This window comes from Muntiacus reevesi, chromosome 1 (assembly GCF_963930625.1).
Source record: "Muntiacus reevesi chromosome 1, mMunRee1.1, whole genome shotgun sequence".
NCBI lineage: Eukaryota > Metazoa > Chordata > Mammalia > Artiodactyla > Cervidae > Muntiacus > Muntiacus reevesi.
Window position 1 is genome coordinate 180,729,772 of NC_089249.1, and position 22,432 is coordinate 180,752,203.

Below are 22,432 nucleotides of genomic sequence, written 5' to 3' on the forward strand. Positions count from 1 at the left end.
CCCCCACATTTGTGTCGCTTGCATGCTCAGTACACTGCATCACACACATGACCTATGTGAACACGTACCTGCACACACACTCCACACACAATGCATACACATGTGCGGTGACCAGTACTTGCAATAATTAGACATACCACCAGGTGGCATCGTGACACTTTTATTTGGGCGTTTTTACTTGTCTGTATAGTAGTTCTCCAAGTGTAGCCAAGACTATTTTCATAATACTACTAAGATGTCATTTGCCTTTTTTCACTCTTTCTCCCAGGAGTATACAGTGGAGTTTTCAGGAGACTACATGATGTATGACATGGCAGCAGATTGAAGGCTGAAGTAGATCTGAGAATCCAGCTGTCATCTGCAAAGCCAGACTTTAAAGAGATTTGTAAACGTAAGACAATATCACGACATTTTTAGAAGATGCAGTTAATTTTCATAAAACTTATTTTATATTAACATGCACTAGGTTTATTAACGCTATTTTAAAATGAATAAATATCTCAAGATCTCCTCAGTTTCACTATCTAATACCGTTAAAATTGATAGATATAAACTCACATAACAAAAGTTATTTTCGGGGTCTGCGATATAGTTTTTTAAGAGTATCCTGAGGCAGAAACATTTGAAATCACTGTTTTATATATAATCACATATCCACAGATGCATTTCAAAGTTTTTCTTTTTTTTGTCTTTATTAAATTTGTTACAACACTGCCCTTTTATGTTATGGTTTTTTGGCCTAGTGGGATGGGGGATCTTAGCTCTTTGGCCAGGGATCGAACCCACACTCCTGCATTGGAAGGCAAAGTTCCAACCACTGGACCACCAGGGAAGTCCCAAGGATTTTCTTTTATTATAAATTTGTAAAGAACCAAAATGTTACAGAGAAGAGGAAAATCACTTTTAAAAGTACATATTTCATTTTTCATTACCAATAAAAAATAAATTCCATCCGTATGTATGGTATGGGTGTGGTCAGTTGTGTCCGACTCTTTGCAGCCCCATGGACTGCAGCCCGTCGGCTCCTCTGTCCATGGGATTTCCCAGGCAAGAATAGCTTGCCATTTCTTCCTTCAGGGAGTCTTCCTGACCCAGGGATTGAACCCATGTCTCCAGGGTCTCCTGCTCTACAGGCAGCTTCTTTACTGCTGAGCCACCTGTGAAGTCCCTAAATTCCATACATTGTTTCCCAAATGTTCTCATTGTTTTGTGATAGAAGACACAAGCATTTTAACAACAAAACTCCCTGAGAGTCACACTCATGACAGTGCCAAAGTAAATCACAAAATTATACAAGCTAAAGTCTTATGCAAGAGAACCATGAGTTATTTGCTCTGCTGGCTGTGTTGGGAAAGTCTGCTCATGGGCAGACCCGGTGTGGGCTGGTCCAGGGTGTGGCCAAGAGACCAGAGACAATCGCTACTGATGTCTTGCCATGTTTTGTCCCAGTGTTTCTGCACATATTTCTGCACAGTTGGGTGTTTTGAGCATAAACTCAGAGTCCCAGGTTGTGTCAGCCAAGTCCTGTTTTGTTCACATTGCTGTGTGTAGGTGGCAGCTCGGAGCCTTCACCTGTGCATGCTGCCGCCCGGGACCCGGGTTGGCCCTGCCCCTCAGCACCTTTATGGGCCTTACTTCAATGACCCGGCTGCCTCCAAGGTGTCCCTTGTGGGTTCTGGCTAAGGTGTGTCCCCAAGTGTCTCTACCTTCGAACAGCAGCCCTCAGCCCTCCCACCCGGGCCCCTCTTGGCCTCTGGGCTATGGCGGGGGTCTCCCATCCTGCGAGGGGCCACGGCCTTGTGGTGCCCTGCTCCTGCTCCTCTGGCCTTCGCTCGCTCTGCCCTCTCAGGTCAGGGACACCACCGTCACCGGCTGCTCCGCTGACACTATTTTCAGACGCTGTGTGGGCCCCCGTGTGTCCACTTCTTTCATACTTGTAGTAGGGCCAGCTCCCAGGATCTTCCCATGCATCTCCCTCCAGTGACAGATGACAAAAACCTGCACGGTCCACATTCCCTTCTCACATGGGAAGGACTGCTGGAACTATAAACTTACAAAAGACTCTTGGCGAGCCAAGATGGGAAGGGGGTTCATTGAACAGAGCAGCCTGTGAGGCAGGCCCTCCCCTGCCTCCCCAGGGCCCATGGGGCTCCAGGCAGGACTCCCCCAGAGCGCTCAGGGCCTCTGCTACTTCTGCGTGCCAGCAATCATGCCCTGTTTTTCCCTCTGCTCACTTGCCTTCTTCAGCCTCCTTCCCATGCAGCAGATATGTTTCGATGCACTTCTTTCCCATGATTCGTCTGGGCCCTCAGAAATATCTAGAGGTGTGCCCAGACCCTGAGCCCGTGAAAAGTGTTCCAGAGTCTTCCTGAGAGTGCCAAGCTTTGTCTACCTGCAGCCCGCTGAGTGTTGGGGGCTGTCCAACTCCACAGATGGGCCTTTCTGTCCCTCAGCTTCAGCCGGATAGCATATCCAACTCCACACGTATATATTTTAAAACTGAGGTATAGTTCAGTCAAATGCACACACCTTAAGTGTATTTAGATCAATGATTTTTGACAAATATTTGCATATCTGTGTGACCAACACCCCAATCAAGTTATAGAACATTGTTATCACCTTTGAAAAAATCCTGCCTGTCCTTTTCCACTCTGTCTCCCTTCTGCCCCCATCTTGCTCCCCAAGCAAACACTATTTTGATTTCTGTTCCAAAAGATTAGCCTTTTTTTTTTTTCCCTAGTCTTGAACTCCATATTTACAGATCATTAAGTACACACTCTTTTGGATTTCATTTTATCTCAAAACACAATTTTAAGGTTATTCTTTGTTTTTACTTGTATTAGTAAACCATTCCTTTTTAAAACTGTAAAGTAGCGTTCCACTGTATTGTTGTTACTGCTGTTTAGTCGCTCATTGGTGTCCGGCTCTTTTGCAACCCCATGGATTGTAGCCCGCCAGGCTCTTCTGTCAGTGGAATTTTCCAGGCAAGCATACTGGAGAGGGTTGCCATTTCCTTCTTCAGGGGATCTTCCAACCCAGGGACTGAACCTGCATCTCTTGTGTCTCCTGCGCTGGCTGGCAGATTCTTTACCACTGAGCCACCAGGGGAACCCATTCCACAATTTACTTATTCATTTTCTTGTTGATGAACTTTTGAGTTGTTTTCAATTTTTCTATTATGGATAAAGTTGCAATAAACATTCTTGCACAAGAATTTGTGTGGACACATGTTTCCTTTCTCTTGGGTCAATATGTAAGGGTGGAATTGCTGGGTCATAAGGTAAGAGATGGCTTCCCAGGTGGCACTAGTGGTCAATTTATTTCATCAATGTCTTATACTTTTCAAGGCCTTTTACTTCCTTCGATAGGTCTATTCCTAGGTATTCCCAGGGATACAAGGATTTTCAATACCCACAAATCAGCTTATATGATACACCACATTAACAAATTGAAGAATAAGAAGCATATAATCATCACAATAGATGCAGAAAGACTTTTGACAAAATTCACGATAAAAACTTTCCAGAAGGTGAGCATAGAGGAAACACACCTCAAAATAATAAAGACTACATATAACAAGTTCACAGCTCACATTACACCCAATCTGAGATGCAACGTGTGCCTGCTAAGTCACTTCAGTGTCTGAGTCTGCGATCCTATGAACTACAGGCCTACCAGGCTCCTCTGTCCATGGGATTCTCCAGGCAAAAATACTGGAGTGGGTTGCCAAGCCCTCTTCTAGAGGATCTTCTCCACCCAGGGATTGAACCCGCATCTCTTATGTCTCTTGCATTGGCAAGCGGGTTCTTTACCACTAGCACCACCTGGGAAGCCCTAACACTATACCCAATGGTGAAAAACTAAAGGCATTCCTTCTAAGATCAAGAAAAGGACAAGGATGCCTACTTTTACCCCTTTAATTCAACATAGTTTTGGAAGTCCTAGCCATGGCAATCAGGGAAGAAAAAGAAATAAAAGCAGCCTAAATTAGAAAGGTAGAAGAAAAACTGTCATTCTTTGAAGATGACATGATACTGTACACAGAAAATCCCAAAGGTATCAGAAAACTGAAAAATTCATCAGTGAATTTGGTAAACAATAAATAAATAAAACAATAAATTAAATTAGTAAACAAATTTGGTGCATTTCTATACACTAACAATGATTTATCAGAAACAGAAATGATAGAAACAGCCTCATTTACCGTTGCATCAAAAAGAATAAAATTATTGTGTGTTTTAAAATGGCTGCATAATATTCCAGAGTGTGAGTGAATTGCATACTTTCTTTTGGCTATTTTAAGCAGTACAGCATGAAGGTTAGAACCATGGGTCCTGGAACCAGCAGTCCAGGTTTGAAGGGAAAGTGCTGGACTGCTGGTTCCAGGGCCCATGGTCCTAACCTCCATGTTATACTGTCTACAGCAGAAACTAACAAATATACTCCAATTAAAGAAAAAAAAATGCATGTGGAAACCTTAGTGGGATAATTGCAGTAAATGTTTCTTTTTTCTTTTGTTATAAACCACATTACCATCTTGCACAAAGCTTTTTTCTTTATTTAAGATTACTCTTTTAGGATCAATATTCAGAAGTGAAATTACTGGGTCAGTAGATGTGAGCATTTTTAAGAATCTTAACATCTATGCCCAAATTGCTTTCTAAAAGGATCCATTTACCCTCCCACCAGCAGTATATGAGAGTGTCCTTGTTACCACAATGTTCCTGAGAAGTGGTGACTTTTTACTATAATGGAATATTGTATCTACAGTGGGAGAAGTCATGTTAATAGGCAGTGACTCACGGCGGAGCCTGGTGGGCTGCCGTCCACGGGGTCGCACAGAGTCGAACACGACTGAAGCGACTTAGCAGCAGCAGCAGCAGAAGTCACTCCTTACATTTGCTGCAGTGACACCTAACACCTACCCAGCATTAGGTATTGCCACAGTGCATAACAAAACATCCATATATGTCAATGACATACAGTAATACGTATTTAGTTTTTACTCATGAGTTTGTGGGGCTTCCCAGGTGGTAAAGAACCCTTGTACCAATGCAGGGGACCTAAGAGATGTGGGTTCAATCCCTGCGTTGGGAAGATCCCCTGGAGGAGGGCTTGGCAACCCACTCCAGTATTCTTGCCTGGAGAATTCCATGGATGGAGGATCCTGGTGCGTTACAGTCCATAGGGTCGCAAAGAGTTGGACACGACTGAAGCGGCTTAGCACCTGCTGTCTATGACCTTAGGCGCCATGAGCTTGCAAGCTGCCTGGTGGGACTCCATTTCATGCCTTCTGGGACTCTGACCCACCTCCTGGCACTAGCAGGGTCATGTTCATCTCTGGGTGGTGGCCGGGTCTGAGAGAGGGCACACTTGACCACTCAAACATATTTCAAATTTTTCTTGTGTCATAGCTGGTAATGTATCATTGAGTGAGCCCGAAGTCCATGGGAAATCCCAGAGGGGTGGGAAAGTGCCTCTCACATGGAGACTGTGACAAAGGTGTGGGTGCAGGGAGAGAAGAACTGGGGAAATATTTCCGTCTACCACTCCTTGCATCCTGTTGTTACAAGTTAAAGGAAGCTTCTTTATTGGATTTAAAGGGATAAAGGAGAGGTTTCTTTTAAGCTTAATATGCTGATATGTTAATAATGTATGTTAGTGATTTTGGAAATTTTTCATGCTCAGCAACTCAATACTCTTTAAGAGAACCTGTCAGGATACAACTTTTCCTGTACAGTTCCTGATAATATATGATTTCTCTACCATCTCAGGTAGCTCTCCACCTACTATGATCTGATTTACTGAAAAGTATATGTGACAATTTAAATCAGTATCTTCATTGTACTCCTCACCTTGCTTCTGGCCTTGAGTTAATTCAATGACAAACTTTATAAACACAGTCATTAGCTTAAAAAAAAGCAAAACTGGTTTATTAGTCCAACTATTTAGTGAATCTGAACAATTTATTAAAAATACATATTTGAGCTATTTTTATAGAATATGGTAGTTATAATAGGTTGTTTTGTTAAAAAAGATCTGTTCTTGCAGTCAGACAGTATATACACTTTGAGAATAATTTCACTTCTTTCTCTCCTAGCTGCTCCCATTAACCCCACAACCAGTTCCTTACCACAGTGAGTTCACTGAGATTTTAATTCCATATTGAAATTTAACTTTTTGTTAAAACTAGTGCACCAACACTAAGTTTTTACTTTACCTCTTCCTCCATTATTTATTGGGTTCTATATCTTCCACTTTCTTTGATTCTTTGGGTACCACTTTCTTTGATACATGGTATGAACTGACACATGCATGGAGATGTCTTTATTTAGCATCCCCACTTGAATGCTAGTTTGGCTGGGTATTAGATTCTAGGTTAAAAATGTTTTTTCCTTCAGATGATTAGAGAAATTGCCCTACTATCTTCTAGCATTCAGGGTAATGGAGGTGTCTGATGTCAAACTGCACTCAATGTGAAAGTGCTGCACTCAATATGCCAGCAAATTTGGAAAACTCAGCAGTGGCCACAGAACTGGAAAAGGTCAGTTTTCATTCTAATTCCTAAGAAAGGCAATGCCAAGGAATGCTCAAACTACTGCACAATCGCACTCATCTCACATGCTAGCAAAGTAATGCTCAAAATTCTTCAAGCTAAGCTTCAACAGTATGTGAACTAAGAAATTCCAGATGTTCCAACTGGATTTAGAAAAGGCAGAGGAATTAGAGGTCAAGTTGCCAACATCCACTGGATCATCAAAAAAGCAAGAGAGTTCCAGAAAAACATCTATTTCTGCTTTATTGGCAATGCCAAAGCCTTTGACTATACCAAAGCCTTTGATGGTGTGGATCACAATAAACTGTGGAAAATTCTGAAAGAGATGGGAATACCAGACTACCTGACCTGCTTCTTGTGAAATCTGTATGCAGGTCAGGAAGCAACAGTTAGAACTGGACATGGAACAACAGACTGGTTCCAAATAGGAAAAGGAGTACATCAAGGCTGTATACTGTTACCCTGCTTATTTAACTAATATGCAGAGTACATCATGAAAAATGCTGGGCTGGATGAAGCACAAGCTGGGATCAAGATTGCTGGAAGAAATACCAATAACCTCAGATATGCAGATGACACCATCCTTATGGCAGAAAGTGAAGAAGAACTAAAGAGTCTCTTGATGAAAGTGAAAGAGGAGAGTGAAAAAGTTGGCTTAAAGCTGAACATTCAGAAAACTAAGATCATGGCATCTGGTCCCATCACTTCATGGCCAATAGATTGAGAAACAGCCGAAACAGTGGCAGACTTTATTTTCTTGGGCTCCAAAATCACTGCAGATGGTGACTGTAGCCATGAAATAAAAAGATGCTTACTCCTAGGAAGGAAAGATGTGACCAACCTAGACAGCTTGTTAAAAAGTAGAGACATTACTTTGCCAACAAAGGTCAGTTTAGTCAAGGCTATGGTTTTTCCCAGTAGTCATGTGGGGATGTGAGAGTTGGACTATAAAGAAAGCTGAGCACCGAAGAACTGATGCTTTTGAACTGTGATGTTGGAGAAGACTCTTGAGAGTCCCTTGGACTGCAAGGAGATCCAACCAGTCCATCCTAAAGGAGATTAGTCCTGGGTGTTCATTGGAAGGACTGATGTTGAAGCTGAAACTCCAATACTTTGGCTACCTGATGCAGAGAGCTGACTCATTTGAAAAGACCCTGATGCTGGGAAAGATTGAGGACAGGAGATTAAGGGGACGACAGAGGATGAGATGGTTGGCTGGTATCACCGACTCAATGGACATGGGTTTGGGTGGACTCTGGGAGTTGGTGATGGGCAGGGAGGCCTGGTGTGCTGCAGTCCATGGGGTCACAAAGAGTCAGACATGACTGAGCAACTGAGCTGAACTGAACTGATGTCAAGCTATTTTTCATTGTATTGGGATAACTTATTTTCTCTCTTTTGAAGCTAGTAGTGTTTTCCTTTCACCCTTGGTGTTCCAAAACTTTACCGCAATATGTCTAGATTTTTGAAATTCAATTTTATTTTTCATTCACTCTGCTTAGCACTCAGTGAACCCTATTAGTCTGAAGACTAACATCTTTCTTCAGCTCTGGAATTGTCACCCACCATTCCATTATTTCTTTGAGTATTTCTTCACTTCCACTTTACATGTTCTTTCCTTTTGGAACTCCTGTTACACACACACTGGAACTTCTGGGTCTACTTTCCATATCTCATGACTCATATTTTCTATTTCTTTGTTCTTCAAACTTAGCTTTAGGAGAATTCCTTGTTTTGATCTTCATGTCACTAGTTTCCCTGACGTGTGTTATTCTGATAATGCCTTATTTTTGAAGTTAATCTTCAGTTTTTGCTATATATTTGCAATTAATTTTTATGGGTAAAATATCCCCTCATCTCTCTGAAAATAGAAATTCTAGTTACTGTAATTATTATTAAGAAATAATTTATTTGTTTATGACTATGCTGGGTCTTCGTTGCAGTGTGGGCTTTTCTCTAGTTGTGGAGAGTGGGGGCTATACTTTCCTTACTGCAAAGTGCAGACTTCTTAATGTGGTGGCTTCTCTTGTTGTTTCCAAGCTCTAGAGCACAGGCTCAACAGCTGTGGTCCAGGGGCATGCTCCAAGGCATGTGGATCCTTCCCAGAGCAGGGATCGGACCTGTGTCTCGTGCACTGGCAGGCGGAGTCTTTACCAGAGAAGTCCTATAATGTCTTTGTGTCCTCTATTAATTGGTTGTAGTTCTTCTATGCTATGTTTGATTTTATCATGGTGTTGATTTTTCTCAAGAGTTTGGAGATTCTTGGTTACCATTATGTACTTCTTTTTCCTTTCCTTTTCTCCCCCCTCTGTTTTTTTGCTTCTGTTAATTAAATAAGTCTTTTCTGTCATTTATAGGATTTTGATTAGGAAGGAGGTCAAATGGGGGTGCTTGATCTTCCATCTGGGTCTGATCTGCATTTTTAGCAAAGCAACTAAGTTTGGAAGTTTGAAACTAGAGACACTAGGGCTGAGAGATTTCTCAGTGTAAATATATTTCAGCAGAGTTAATGAAAACTTGGAGTGCTTACAAAGTTGGATATATTACATGTGTGACAAATTATATATAAACCAGATTTCATTTCCTGTTTTTTTTTTTTTTTTTGTTTTAATCAGCAATGGAAAAATGGCAAGAGACCTGAATCTCCTATGTTCTAGCTATACATTTTAAGGGATAATATATATTTGAACATTTTCAGCATTTGCTGTTAAAATGAATAAACCTTTGCAGGAAATTCCCCCCCCCCACAAGCATAAGTTCTAGCCAGCAATGAGCCCCTCGTTGGCTACAGCCCAGGTTTTGTTCAGAGGGCCTGCCGGCCGCAGGCTGCTGCTGTTAGCAACCGCAGAGCCATCTTTCTCACTTGTCTCTCATCACTATGGTGATTCTTGTTAAATAAAGTGAACAGTCCTGATCGTGTGCACTGCTACCTTATTTCGTGTATTATCTGTGGCTGTCAGTTTCTACAAACAGCCGCCATCTACCCAATAAATACTTGTGAATGCCTACTATGAGCTTGGACCTAGAGACACAAATAGGACAAAATGCTTTCCCTCAAGGGAAGAAAATGCAAAATCCGTAGATTTCATGGATCATCCAGTAAGTGGAGCCCAACTTGATACATTTTTGTGGTTCCTGAATTTAAATATGCTTTGTTTGTGTAGGAATAATCCTTTAAAAATCATGTCTAATTTCAAACAGGAGATAACTTATAGGGTTCAAAAATCAAAATGACATGAAAAGTTATCCCCATTCACACTCTTTCCTCATCTCCCACTCCCCTAGGTAAACTTTTTTTTAAAAAAAATTAGATTCTTGTTTCTACTAGTGTTTCCTTATGCATTATGTATGGATACATATTTAGATTTTTCTCTTCTTAACAAGGGTGACATGCAATATATTTACCAATATACCCTGGAGATCCTTTCATATTGGTCCATAAAGATCTCCCTTATTATCTTTCACAGCTCTAGGTAGTCCCCTTGGTTGATATATCATAGTACATTAACGAGTCCCCTATTGAGGGACACTTGGGAAGTTTTCAATCTTTTGCCATTACAATGAACACCCCAATTAATAATCTTGTGTCTGTCATTTGTATGTATGCAGGAGTATTTGCAGAATTGATTTCCATAAGTGATACTGGTGCATTAAAATGTACTTTCATCTATACTTTTGGTAGGTTTTGCCAGCTGTCCCTTTAGAGCTTTACATCTTTAGTCCCTTTACATCTTTCCCTCTCTCAACAATGTCTGAGAGCACCTCTTTCTCCTGGGTAAGACTATGTCTGATCTTTTCTTGTCTTCTCAGTTAAGTCGCTTGGTTATGTCCAACTCTTTGCAAGTCCATGGACTGCAGCACACCAGGCTTTCCTGTCCATCACCAACTCCTGGAGCTTGCTCAAACTCATGTCCATTAAGTTGGTGATGGCAGCCAACCATCTCATCCTCTGTCGTCCCATTCTCCTCCGGCCTTCAATCTTTCCCAGCATCAGAGTCTTTTCCAATGAGTCAGTTCTTCGCATTAGGTGGCCAAAGTATTGGAGTTTCAGCTTCAGCACCAGTCTTTCCAATGATTATTCAGGACTGATTTCCTTTAGGATGGACTGGCTGGATCTCCTTGCAGTCCGAAGGACTCTCAAGAGTCTTCTCAAATACCACAGTTCAAAAGCATTAATTTTTCAGTGCTCAGCTTTCTTTATGGTCCGCCTCTCACATCCATACATGGCTACTGAAAAAGCCATAGCTTTGGACTAGATGGACATTTGTCGGCAAAGTACCATCTCTGCTTCTTAATATGCTGTCTAGGTTGGTCATACCTTTGCTTTGAAGGAGCAAGTGTCTTTTAATTTCATGGCTGCAGTCACCATCTGCAGTGATTTTGGAGCTCAAGAAAATAAAATCTGTCACTGTTTCCATTGTTTCCCCATCTGTTTGCCATGAAGTGATGGGACTGGATGCCATGATCTTAGTTTTCTGAATGTTGAGTTTTAAGCTCACTTTTTCACTCTCCTCTTTCACATTCATCAAGAGGCTCTTTAGTTCCTTTTCACTTTTTCCCATAAGGGTGGTGTCATCTGCATATCTGAGGTTATTGTTATTTTTCTTGGCAGTCTTGATTCCAGCTTGTGCTTCAACCAGCCTGGCATTTCGCATGATGTACTCTGTATATAAGTTAAATAAACAGGGAGACAATATACAGCCTTGACATGCTTCTTCCCCAACTTGGAACCAGTCCATTGTTTCATGTCTTGTTCTAACTGTTGCTGCTTGAGCTGCATACAGGTTTCTCAGGAGGCAGGTAAGGTGGTCTGGTATCCCCAGCTCTTTAAGAAATTTCCACAGTTTGCTGTGATCCACACAGTCAAAGATTTTAGCATAGTCAGTGAAACAGAAGTAGATGTTTTTCTGGAATTCTCTTGCTTTTTCTATGATCCAAGGGATGTTGATCTCCAATTCCTCTGTCTTTTCTAAATCCAGTTTGAACATCTGGAATTTTTAAGTTCACATACTGTTGAAGCTTAGCTTGAAGAATTTTGAGCATTACTTTGCTAACATGTGAGATGAGTGCAACTGTGTGGTAGTTTGAGCATTCTTTGGCATTGCCTTCCTTTGGGATTGGAACGAAAACTGACCTTTTCCAGTCCTGTGGCCACTGCTGAGTTTTCCAAATTTGCTGGCATATTGAGTGTAGTATTTTCACAGCATCATCTTTTAGATTTGAAATAAATCAACTGGAATTCCATCACCTCCACTAGCTTTGTTCATAGTGATGCTTCCTAAGGCCCACTTGACTTCACACTCCAGGATGTCTGGCTCTAAGTGAGTGATCACACCATCATGGTTATCTGGGTCATTAAGATCTTTTTTGTATAGTTCTTCCGTGTATTCTTGCCACCTCTTCTTCTTTTTTTTTTTTCCCACTTCTTTTTAATATCTTCTGCTTCTGTTAGGTCCATACCATTTCTGTCCTTTATTGTACCCATCTTTGCATGAAATGTTTCTTTGATATCTCTAATTTTCTTGAAAAGATCTCTAGTTTTTCCCATTCTATTGTTGTCCTCTATTTCTTTGCATTGATCCCTGGGAAGACTTTCTTATGTCTCTCCTTGCTATTCTTTGGAACTCTGCATTCAGATGGGTATATCTTTCCTTTTCTCCTTTTCCTTTAGTTTCTCTTCTTTTCTCAGCTATTTGTAAGGGCAAGACCATGTCTAGTCCTTTCATGTCTTCCAGTACCAAATAATGCTTGTAGATTTCCCCCTTTCCCTCACAGTGTTGTCTTTTTCTCCAGTATTGTGCAAGTCTCTTTTAGCAGAAGCTTCTTATAGGCGCTTATAAGTAGACAGAGTGTTACATTTACTGTGTGGTGCACCAGATGAAGAATTGTTGAAGGAAACCCAGAATATTTAAGGGATGATGTGGAATGCAGGTGGCTGGGGTCCAGGTTCAAGCTGCTGAGTAGTGTGAGGAAAGCTCAGGGACAGACTGTGAAGAACTTGGTCTGCCAGATACCCAAAGATTTGGATTTTTCCTGCAGGCACCAGGCAGCCATTGAAAGTTTCACAGTAGAGGGAGAAGATGGTCAGAGCCATGTCAAGGCAGATTGATTCCAGTGGCCTCAGGATGGGAAGAGACTAAAGAGTGCAATATTTAATTCTTACATGTACCTGCTGTGGCTTGCTATGGTAAGAAATGTGTAATATTGCTATTCACCAATTGTGTGTTATATTACATGCAGCGGTTTGGGGGAGAATTTCCTTAGCCAGAAGGGGTAATTTCTCCATTGGCTTTCTGACTGGAAGAGGGGAGGGGTCAGTCTCCTTTTGGCCCCTCAAATGTTGTCCTCATCATTGTCATTCAGCTCACAGTAACTGAAACACCAGTGCCTTTAAGCTCACAGAGCAGCTGCTGCCTTTGAGCTGAGGTTTCTTATCTACTGTTCTTTTGATATTACTTCCCGGGGAGAGGCGGTCCCGCTGGGGCAAGCCCTCCTTCCAGACATCAGGAGAGAGAGTGTCACACCACGAAAGGGAGGCACGCTTCCCATGGTTTCATTCAGTTGTGTTCTATCCAGCGAGTGGCCTTGCCGAACTGTCACCTGCCTGGTGAGGGCGCGAGGGGCAGTGACGCCGTGTGTGGTTTCCATGGCAGTGGGTTCCTGAGGCCTGCTGTGGCCCGCCAGGCTGCTGGTTCACTCCCGCTCCACACGGGCTCAACTGCTTTGCTGTTGGCAGCCGCCCTGTTCGCTCCTCTTAGCTCCTGGAGCTTTAGAATTTCCTTTGTTACTGCCTTTATGAGTCTGGTCTCTGTGTGAGAGAACTACAAGTTCTGAGCTTATAAAAAGTGCAACTTCGTCTCTGAGCAATGGAATGGCAGGAATTCAGAATGCGAGGGTGGAAAAGTACTGGGAGATGGACCTCTCTGAAAGGAGGCTGGAACTCCGAGGTGAGGCCGATGCTGAGGCCTGAGCTTCCTGTGAAGTGTCGTGGGAGGATGCACTCCATGGCAGAAAGAGTCCTCCCCAAAGGGTCACGGGATCCTCCTCCCAGATGTCATTGGCACACAGGTTGTTAGAATCAAGATTCTGTCCATCTTAGTTTCATCTGATCTCTTCATTTAATTAACTTTAGGGAATTTCCTGGCTGTCCAGTGGTCAGGACTCTGCCCTTCCACCGCAGCGGGCCTGTGTTCAATCTTCAAGGGCTTCAGTCTGCAAAGGTAAAGGCTAAATTTACCTTCAGAAGACTATGTGTTACAGTTACTTGCTGACAGAAATGTCTGCTCAATCATTGTCCATAACTTTTCAGTGAGGACACAGTATCACATGATTACTAGAAATTCGAGGTCACGGAAGGGAAATGAAGGATCTTAAACAGAGAAGGACGTTAAAGTCAGGCGCAAGTTCATGCCTGCTATTTTAGCAAGTGCTTCTGGTTTTCCTGTTGGCTGTGTTTCCTGATGCTGCGTCTTCAGCCCTGTGGTGTTGGGGACCAGCCAGCTTCACAGGCCGGGACCCTGTGGGCTCTGCCCATCAAGAACACCCGGCTCTGGGCTCTGCCTTGAGGGCAAGTCCTGGTGAACCAGGCTTATCTCCAAGTTAATACTTAGAAGAGTTTCATGGCAGGAAAGGAGACAAAGGCTTGAGGTAAGGGATGAGACTCTGGTTTGGGAAATGAAGATTCTTTGGATGGGTTCTATCCAAAACAGTCATGATGGCAACAACAGCAGGGGCTGCCGGGATGTGGTGTTCTTCTAACTGTTTAAGGCTCTGAAAAAGTGGTCCCGAAACCACATTTTCTTCTAGAACATACTGAAGAATCGCTGAACAGAACATATTTCAGTATCAAGTCCTACTGGAAAACAAAAAAGTTAAACTCAATTTAAGCCCCCAAATGAGTCAAAGCAATTTATTTAGTTTTCTTCAGGAACGAAATATTCTTTGTCCTAAATCATCTGCAGTTAAGTCATACACAAAGAGAATGAAATTCCCTTTAGTAACCCCCTAAGCTAATTAAATGCATTTCTTTGGTTCCATATCATGAGCAACAAAAGGGAAAGGAAAGAAGGGAAGAGCAAGTAAATTAGTCCATGTGATGACTCCTTGGTTAGATATGTTTTTCAGCACTTACTGTGGTACTTGACTCTGAAAAAGGAGCTGAGTGAAGCCAGCCCAAACCCTTACCACCAGGGGTGGATTTGCTTGGGATTCAGGGAGGCAGGCAAAGAGTCAGGTGATAGTCCAAGGCTTGGCAACTTGGGCTTGGCTCACTGGAGTAGCTGGGGAGTGGGAGAATTGAAGACAAGGCGCAGAGGTGAGAGAGGGAGGCCCACTCCAGGTGTGGAAGCGAGGCCGAAGAGGGTTTCTCAGAGGACTCTGGCTGGTGAGTGAATGAGGAAGGGGAAGTTGTCGTGGGTGCAGGGAGTCCAGTGAGGCAACTACTGCCAGAGCCAGAGGGAGAAGAGGCTGGAGTGGGGTTGGAGGGCTGGGCAGAGACTTATGCTCCTCTGCTCTCTCCTTCCACCCAGCTGGCTGCATACAGGAGGAGCAGGAGGGAGGAGTCAGCTCACACCCCAGGGCTTCTGACCTGGGGAGCTGCCAGGCAGGCCGCCGTCCATCAGGATAGGATCATGGCGGCGTGCCTGGGCGGGCTTGATGGTGGGGCAGAGGCAGCAAGAGTAATGAGCTTGAGCTTAATTAATGGTATTAGGTACTGTACCAGTCAGGGTTCTGCCAGAGAAACAAAATCAGAAAGATATTAGAGAGAGAGGTCGATTTATTGCAAGGCTTACGTGTAGGGCTGCCGAGGCTGGTTGAAAATCCGCAGGGCAGGCTGTGAGGAAGTGCGGGCTGGGACCATCAAGGAGGAGTCCATGCTGCATCCACAGGCAGAGCTTCTTCCTCAGGGAATCCTCAGTTTTGCTCTGAAGACCTTCATCTGACGGGATGAGGCCCATCCAGGTTACCAAGGATGATCTCCTTTCCTCAGTCTCTAAAGAGTGTAGAGATAAATCCTACCTGCAAACTATCTTCACAGTGATATCTCAGTTAGTGTTGGGCTGAATAACTGAATACTACAGCTGAGCCGCCAGGACTTCCCTGGTGGCTCAGACGGTAAAATGTCTGCCTACAGTGCGGGAGACCTGGGTTCGATCCCTGAGTTGGGAAGATGCTCTGGAGAAGGAAATTCCAGTACTCTTGCCTGGAAAATCCCATGGACTGAGGAGTGTGCTAGGCTATAGCCCATGGGGTTGCAAACAGTCGGTTACGACTTCACTTTTTCAGTTTCACAACTAAGCCAATTTGGTATATAACACTAACCTTCATGGATAGAAAACCACAGAATCGTAAAATATTCAAGTAGTAGGGAATGAGTAAAGGAAAAATGGTATTCCTCCCATCCCAAACTCCTGGAACTTCTCCCCAGAGGAAGGAAATCATAGTTAAGGGTTCCTGTGTCTTCATTCAGATGGATGAGGGACCTGGGCAGGAAATAGGGGTTTTTTAGCATTTGGGTAGGATGCAAAGCCATAGGGCTGGGTGGGAGCACCCAAGGAGAGTGTGAAAGTCACACAGGAAGAGAAGGGCAGACTCTGAGGATACCACAGATGGGGACTTGGCAGGCAAGAAACAAGAGAGGGGGCATATGGAGCCTTGTCCTACAGAATCCCAACCAGCTTATGCATGGTGAGTGAGTCCAGAGCAAGCCCCCAAGAACTCAGGCTGGGTGAGCAGCAGACGAACAGACAGCAGAACCCTGGGGAGGATGGCCTTCTTTGTCTCTGGTCTGGCAGGAGGAAGCACCTTACCCTAGCCTACCCTTGTGGCTGTGGCCCTGTGCTGAGGGAGGAGGGAGTCAAAGCTTTCTCTCCATGCTGCTGAGAGCAGAGATCAAGGGTTCTTGGTGTTTTGCTTAGGGTTCACCTTAGTGAGTTCTTAGTTGAGCAGAGGCAGTCCTGGAGACTCATTTGGGATTGTGTGCAGGAATTTGAGGATAAGAGGCTGGTACTGTGGGAGGAGAGAGGAGCAGACCCAGCCCTGGCAAGAGGAAGTGTGAGGAGGAAAGATGACCAGGAGCCCTTCGCAGGCTTTTGCAGACAATGCGATTTTGCTGCTCTGTTCTGTTGTAAACCTGGAGGGGCAGCGTGAGCACGGACCGACGACATGTTTACTTACTGTGCTTTACCCTGCAGAACCTGATGCTAGCTCTTGATTGCTAGCATCAGAACTGAACTGCGGGATTGCACTCTGGCTTAACGACCCCAGTGCAAATGTGGAATGAAGCATGCATGCAAAGGGGCAGCAGCCTCTGTTCCTTGGTGAGAGCCATGGTGTCATGGCCCAGGGCGCCCCCACACCACTGGTGGGATAGCTCCCTGTGTCCTCTCATAGGAGCCGTGACCAAGGCTGAGTCGTCTGGTGAGAAAACCCCTTGGAAACCTGGGAAGGACTCAGGCAGCAGTTTGGCAGCGGTTTAGTTACAGACCTTCACACTTACTGTCCTAAAAACCTTGTAGAACAATGAGTACCCTGAACTTTCCTCCATATCTCAGTAACAACATGAAACGGCACCTTTGGTGAATCTAGGAGACAGAGGAAAGCTCCAAGCCTAAATTACATTTAACTACAGTCCAAAGCTCTCACGGTAGACTGGCAGAGAAGAAGGGGGAGTGGGGAAGAGTCTAACGAGAACTTCCTAGAAGAAGGTCTTACCCTGAGGAGGAGCTCCTGTAAAAGAGATTGAAAATCAGTTGGAGGAAGTTGAGAGAAGATATAGATGGGCCTGGAGGGGGTCTAGATGTGGCCAGCCTAGGAGTAACTGCTTTGGGAAAAGAGTGGGTCCCTGGAAGGCAGACTCAGTGTCCCTTGGAGACAGCATTTACTGATAAAGGAACTGAAGATGCTTAGAGGTTGGGAAGAAACCTGTCTGTAGTTTAGTTTGCTCTCCTTTTCCCACTGTTTTGAGGTAGACCATTAGGTCACTGATAGGATCTTTCTTCTCTGTTAATAAAGGTGATAGTAACTATAAATTTTCCTCTAAGCACTGTTTAGTTGCATAGCATAGTTGTGGTATGTTGTATCTTCATTTTTATTCATCTCAAAATATTTTCTGATTTTCCTTTTGACTCCTTCTTTGACCCATTTCTTGTCTAGGAGTGTGTTGTTTAGTTGTCATGTATTTGTGAGATTTGGGGAGCCCTTCTATGCTGGTGGCCTGACTCTGCAGAGGGTCGGTGAAAGAAACTGTCCTTTGTAGTCACAGAGGAGGGAGCCCCAGTACTACCAACATTCAGGATTGCCCACTAATAGCTGGTCCAAGAAAATAGAACTCACCTAAATATCAGTGACATAATAGGTATTACAGCACATTTATAAGAATATCATAAGAAAAATAGTGAAAAGGAAAAACAGAATTATTCTGCATATGAAGAAAATATACCAGAAAAATGTTGCTAAATGTGGGGGAAAATTGTAACCTAACCTTTCAACATATATTGATAATAATAATAGCTCAGTGAAGTAGTTGCAGCTTTGAAGAAAGACCACGAAGCAGAAATTTAAGACCTTAGGAAAGAAAGAGCTAAACAAAAGGAAGATGGTCAGTGAACTATTAGGTCTTGGTAGAAATTAGGAGAGAAACAGAAGAAAATACAAGATCAGAAATGAACACTAAATTAAAAGGAGCTTGAAGGAGAATAGAGTGGAAAGCACAATACCGCATATAGAGGTTATCAGGGAGGAAAGAACCTGAAACAGCAATAAGGGAATGAAACAGATTAGAGAATCAGTAAAAACTGTGAAAGACTTTGAAAGGAGGTATCTTCAATGGAAAACTATGCTTTGGAGTGGAATGGAAAACTAAACACCACTTTCTGGATTATCCCCTCCTGGGTCTGCACCTTTGTGCTATTTTATAATTTTGTAAATTGTAAACGGGGCTTCTCCGGTAGCTCAGTGGTAAAGAATCCACCTGCAGGGCATAAGGTGCAGGAGATGTGGGTTTGATCCCTGGGTTGGGAAGATCCCCTGGAGGAGGAAATGGCAACCTGCTCCAGTATTCTTGCTGGGAAAATCCCATGGACAGAGGAACCAGGCAGGCAATAATCCATAGGGTCACAAAGAGTTTGACAGGACTGAACGACTGAACATACACACACACGCAAATTGTAAATAACCAATAGCAATGAAAGTGATTTCTTGCTTTTTTTTTTTGATGTGGACCATTTAATAAAAGTCTTTATTGAATTTGTTACAATCTTGCTTCTGTTTTATGTTTTGTTTTCTTGGCTGTGAGGCATGTGAGATCTTAGCTCCTTGACCAGCTGCATTGGAAGGCAAAGTCTTAACCACTGGGATGACAGGGAAGTCCCCAATGCAAATGATTTCAATCTTATTTATGCAAATTAATTATTTATGATGGAAGGAACAATTGACTCCCTATTTTTGTAGGCAGAATAATGCACCCTGCAAAATGTCCATGTCCTAATCCTGGTAACCTATGAATATGTTACTTTACATGGCCAAAAGGTGTTTGAAAATGTGATAAGCTAATGATCTTGAGATGGGGAGAGTCTCTTGACTTATCCAGGAGGGTCCAATGTAATCACAAGGATCCTTTTACCAGTAGGGTCAGTGTTAGAGAAGATGTGACAATGGAAGCTGAGGTTGGAGTGATGCTTTCATGAACCAAAGAATGAAGGCAATCTCTTGAAGCTGGAAAAGGCAGGAAACAGATTCTCCCCTAGAACCTCCAGGAGGAAACAGACCTGAACACCCATTTTAGATTTCCGACCTCTAGAATTGTAAGGTAATGAATTTGTTGTTTTAACCCAGTAAATTTGTGATTGCAGCAATAAGACACTAATACACCCCCCAAAATGTCAATTTATTTATATCTATTTGTAGATTCATTTTACGCTCTGTGTATGTCTCTACCCTTTGAATTCTCCTTTAAACTGGTTGCAACATCTTATTGATTTGTCATTAATCAATGAATTAAATATTTTGTATTTGCTTATTTTATATTTTATGAATTCATGATTTCACTCTTTTAAATAAGTAATTTTTGACAATGTTGCTAAGACCATTTAATAGGGAAAGAGCAATCTTTTCAATAGTGCTGTGAAATGATGCTGGGAAAACTAGCTATCAACATGCAAAAGAATGAACTGTACCCTTATCTAACATCATATGCAAAAATTAAGTGAAAATGGATAAAACACCTAAGTGTAAGAATTAAAACTGTAAAACACTTTTTTATTTTATTTTTTTGTCCATGTGGCTTGCAGGATTTCAGTTCTCTGACCAGAAACTGAACCAGACCACAGCAGTGGAAGGGCAGAATCCTAAACACTAGACCACTAGGAAGCTGCCAACTATAGAACTCAGATGAAAACATTGGGGAAATTTTCATGACACTGGATTTGGTAATGATTTCTTGGATATGACTCCAAAGGCAGAAAAAGAAACCAAATGGCCAAATTAGATTTCATCAGAGTTAAAAACTTTTATGCCTCAAAGAATACCACCAACAAAGTAAAAAAGTGGGATAAAATATTTGCAAACACCTATTTGATATAAAGTTGATATCCAAAGTATATGGAGAATTCCTAAAATTCAATAACAAAATCCCCAAACAAGCCAATTCAAAAAAAGCAAAAGGCTTGAATGGACATTTATCAAAGGAAGATATATAAATGTCTAGTAAGCACTTGGAGAGATGCTTAATATCAGTAATCAAGAGGAAATGCAAACACAAATCACAATGAGATATCACTTCACACTTATCAGAATGGTTATGATAAAATAGAAAACAAGTGTTGGTATGGACATGGAGAAAATGCAACCATTGTGCATTACTAGTAGGAATGTAAATCAGATTTGACTATATTTAAAAAGAATCTTCCACCCTGCTTCTGGAAAGATGGAGCAGATATACTTTTTCCTAGTCCTCCTGTTAAGTACAACTAAAACTCCTGGAAGTTGTGTATAAAATGAACACAAGAAGACTCTGAAAGGTAGCGAGGTAAAAGCCGACAAAGTAAAAGACTCAACAAAGCCTGCCGTCTGTGGTCACAGGACCAGAAAGATACACCTAGCAAGACAGAACACTTTAGACAATAACCACTCCACTTCAACCAGACTCCACAGAAAAAAATGATGGCCCCACCCGTTTGTGTCAGCAAAGGCTGTGAGGAGTGTCGTGTGTATGCCGTCACCTCAGCTGTGCCCAAATCTTTGCGACCCTTTGGCCTATAATCCTGTGTCCACGAGACTCCCGAGGCCTGAATATTGGAGTGGGTCTCCACGCCCTTCTCCAGAGGGTCTAGACTTCTGTGATTGCCATGCTATAAAGAGGTAGCTCAATTGATGCCCCCATTAGTAGGGTGCTGGCAGAGGAACCAAGTGAGGAACCAAGACTTCTATACTTGTTGGGTGAGGAACAAAACATCGCCAACTATGAATATGCTTGAAACAAATGAAAAAATAGGATGTCTCAGCAAAGAAATAGAAGATATAAAGAACTTTGATAAATTTTATACCTAAAATATTTTATACCTAAATGCACAGTAACAACAAAAAAAAAACCTCAAAAAATGGCCTAAGAGCAGGATGGAGAGGATAGGGGAAAGAATCAATTAAATCAGTTCACTTAAAGATAGAATGATATGGTGCTTGCTTTAGCAACATATATACTAAAATTGGAATAATACAGGGAAGATTAGCACAGCCCATGCACAAGGATGATGTGCAAATTTGAGAAGTGTTCCATATTTAAAAAAAAGGATGAAATATATTATCCAATTGAAATAACGGTGAGAAAATAAAGTGGTGAAAAAAAGAATAGGACTTCAGAGACATGTGGGACTCTAACAGAGATCTAAAACTTATGCCATCAGAGTCCCAGGAAAGGAGAAGGCATAGGACTTAAAAATATTTGAAGAAATAATGGCTGAAAGATTCTTAAATTTGGCAAACAACAACAACAACAAGCAAACAAACAAAAACAAAACACCTGAATGTACAATAAGAAATGGATTGGACTCAAAGGTAAACCTGAAGAAATCCGTGTCAATACACATCAGAGTCAAATATTTAAAAGCTAAAGACAAATTAAAAAAACTTTGAAAGTAGCTAAAGAGAAAATGTGGGGAAACCTTCAGGGAAAAACAGTTAAAATTATAGCAAATTTCTCACCAGAAACTATGGAGACTAGAAGGAAGTGGTACGGTATTGTTTCAAATGCTGAAAAAAATGACTGTCAACTAAGAATTGTGTCAGGCCCATGAAAATATGTTTCAGGAATGAAGGGAAAATCAAGATATTCACAGTTGAAGGAAAACTAAGAGAATTTGTTGCCAGCAGATCTACCATAAAAGAATGGCTAAGGTAGTTCCTCAAACAGAAAGGAAATAACAGAAGAGGAATCTTGGAACATCAGAAAAGAACAATGTAGATAAATACAGAAAAGAACAAAAATGTAGATAAATACAATAGACTTTCCTTCTTGAGTTTTCCAAATTATTTTTGATGATTGAAGTAAAAATTATGACACTGTCTAATGTGGGGCTCAGTGTTTATAGAGGTAATATTGAAGACAACTATAAACAGTGTAAGGTAAACGAACTTTAAAGGATGTAAGTGTTCTTCCCTTCACTCAAACTGGTAACAAGGCAACAACATTCAGCTCAGTTCAGTTCAGCTCAGTCCTGTCCAACTCTTTGCGACCCCATGAACTGTAGCACATCAGGCTTCCCTGTCCACCATAAACTCCTGGAGCTTACTCAACCTCATGTCCATCACGTAGGTGATGCCATCCAACCATCTCATCCTCTATCGTCCTCTTCTCTTCCTGCCTTCAATCTTTACCAGCAT

General features: G+C 42.3%; 1 non-coding gene across 1 annotated transcript; it reads left to right on the forward strand.

The window, feature by feature from the left end:
• The first annotated feature begins 21,232 nt into the window (after positions 1-21,232).
• On the forward strand, positions 21,233-21,335 carry LOC136156735 (U6 spliceosomal RNA). Its single transcript, XR_010661219.1, has one exon. It is a non-coding gene; the product is annotated as a U6 spliceosomal RNA (small nuclear RNA).
• The last annotated feature ends 1,097 nt before the right edge of the window (positions 21,336-22,432 follow it).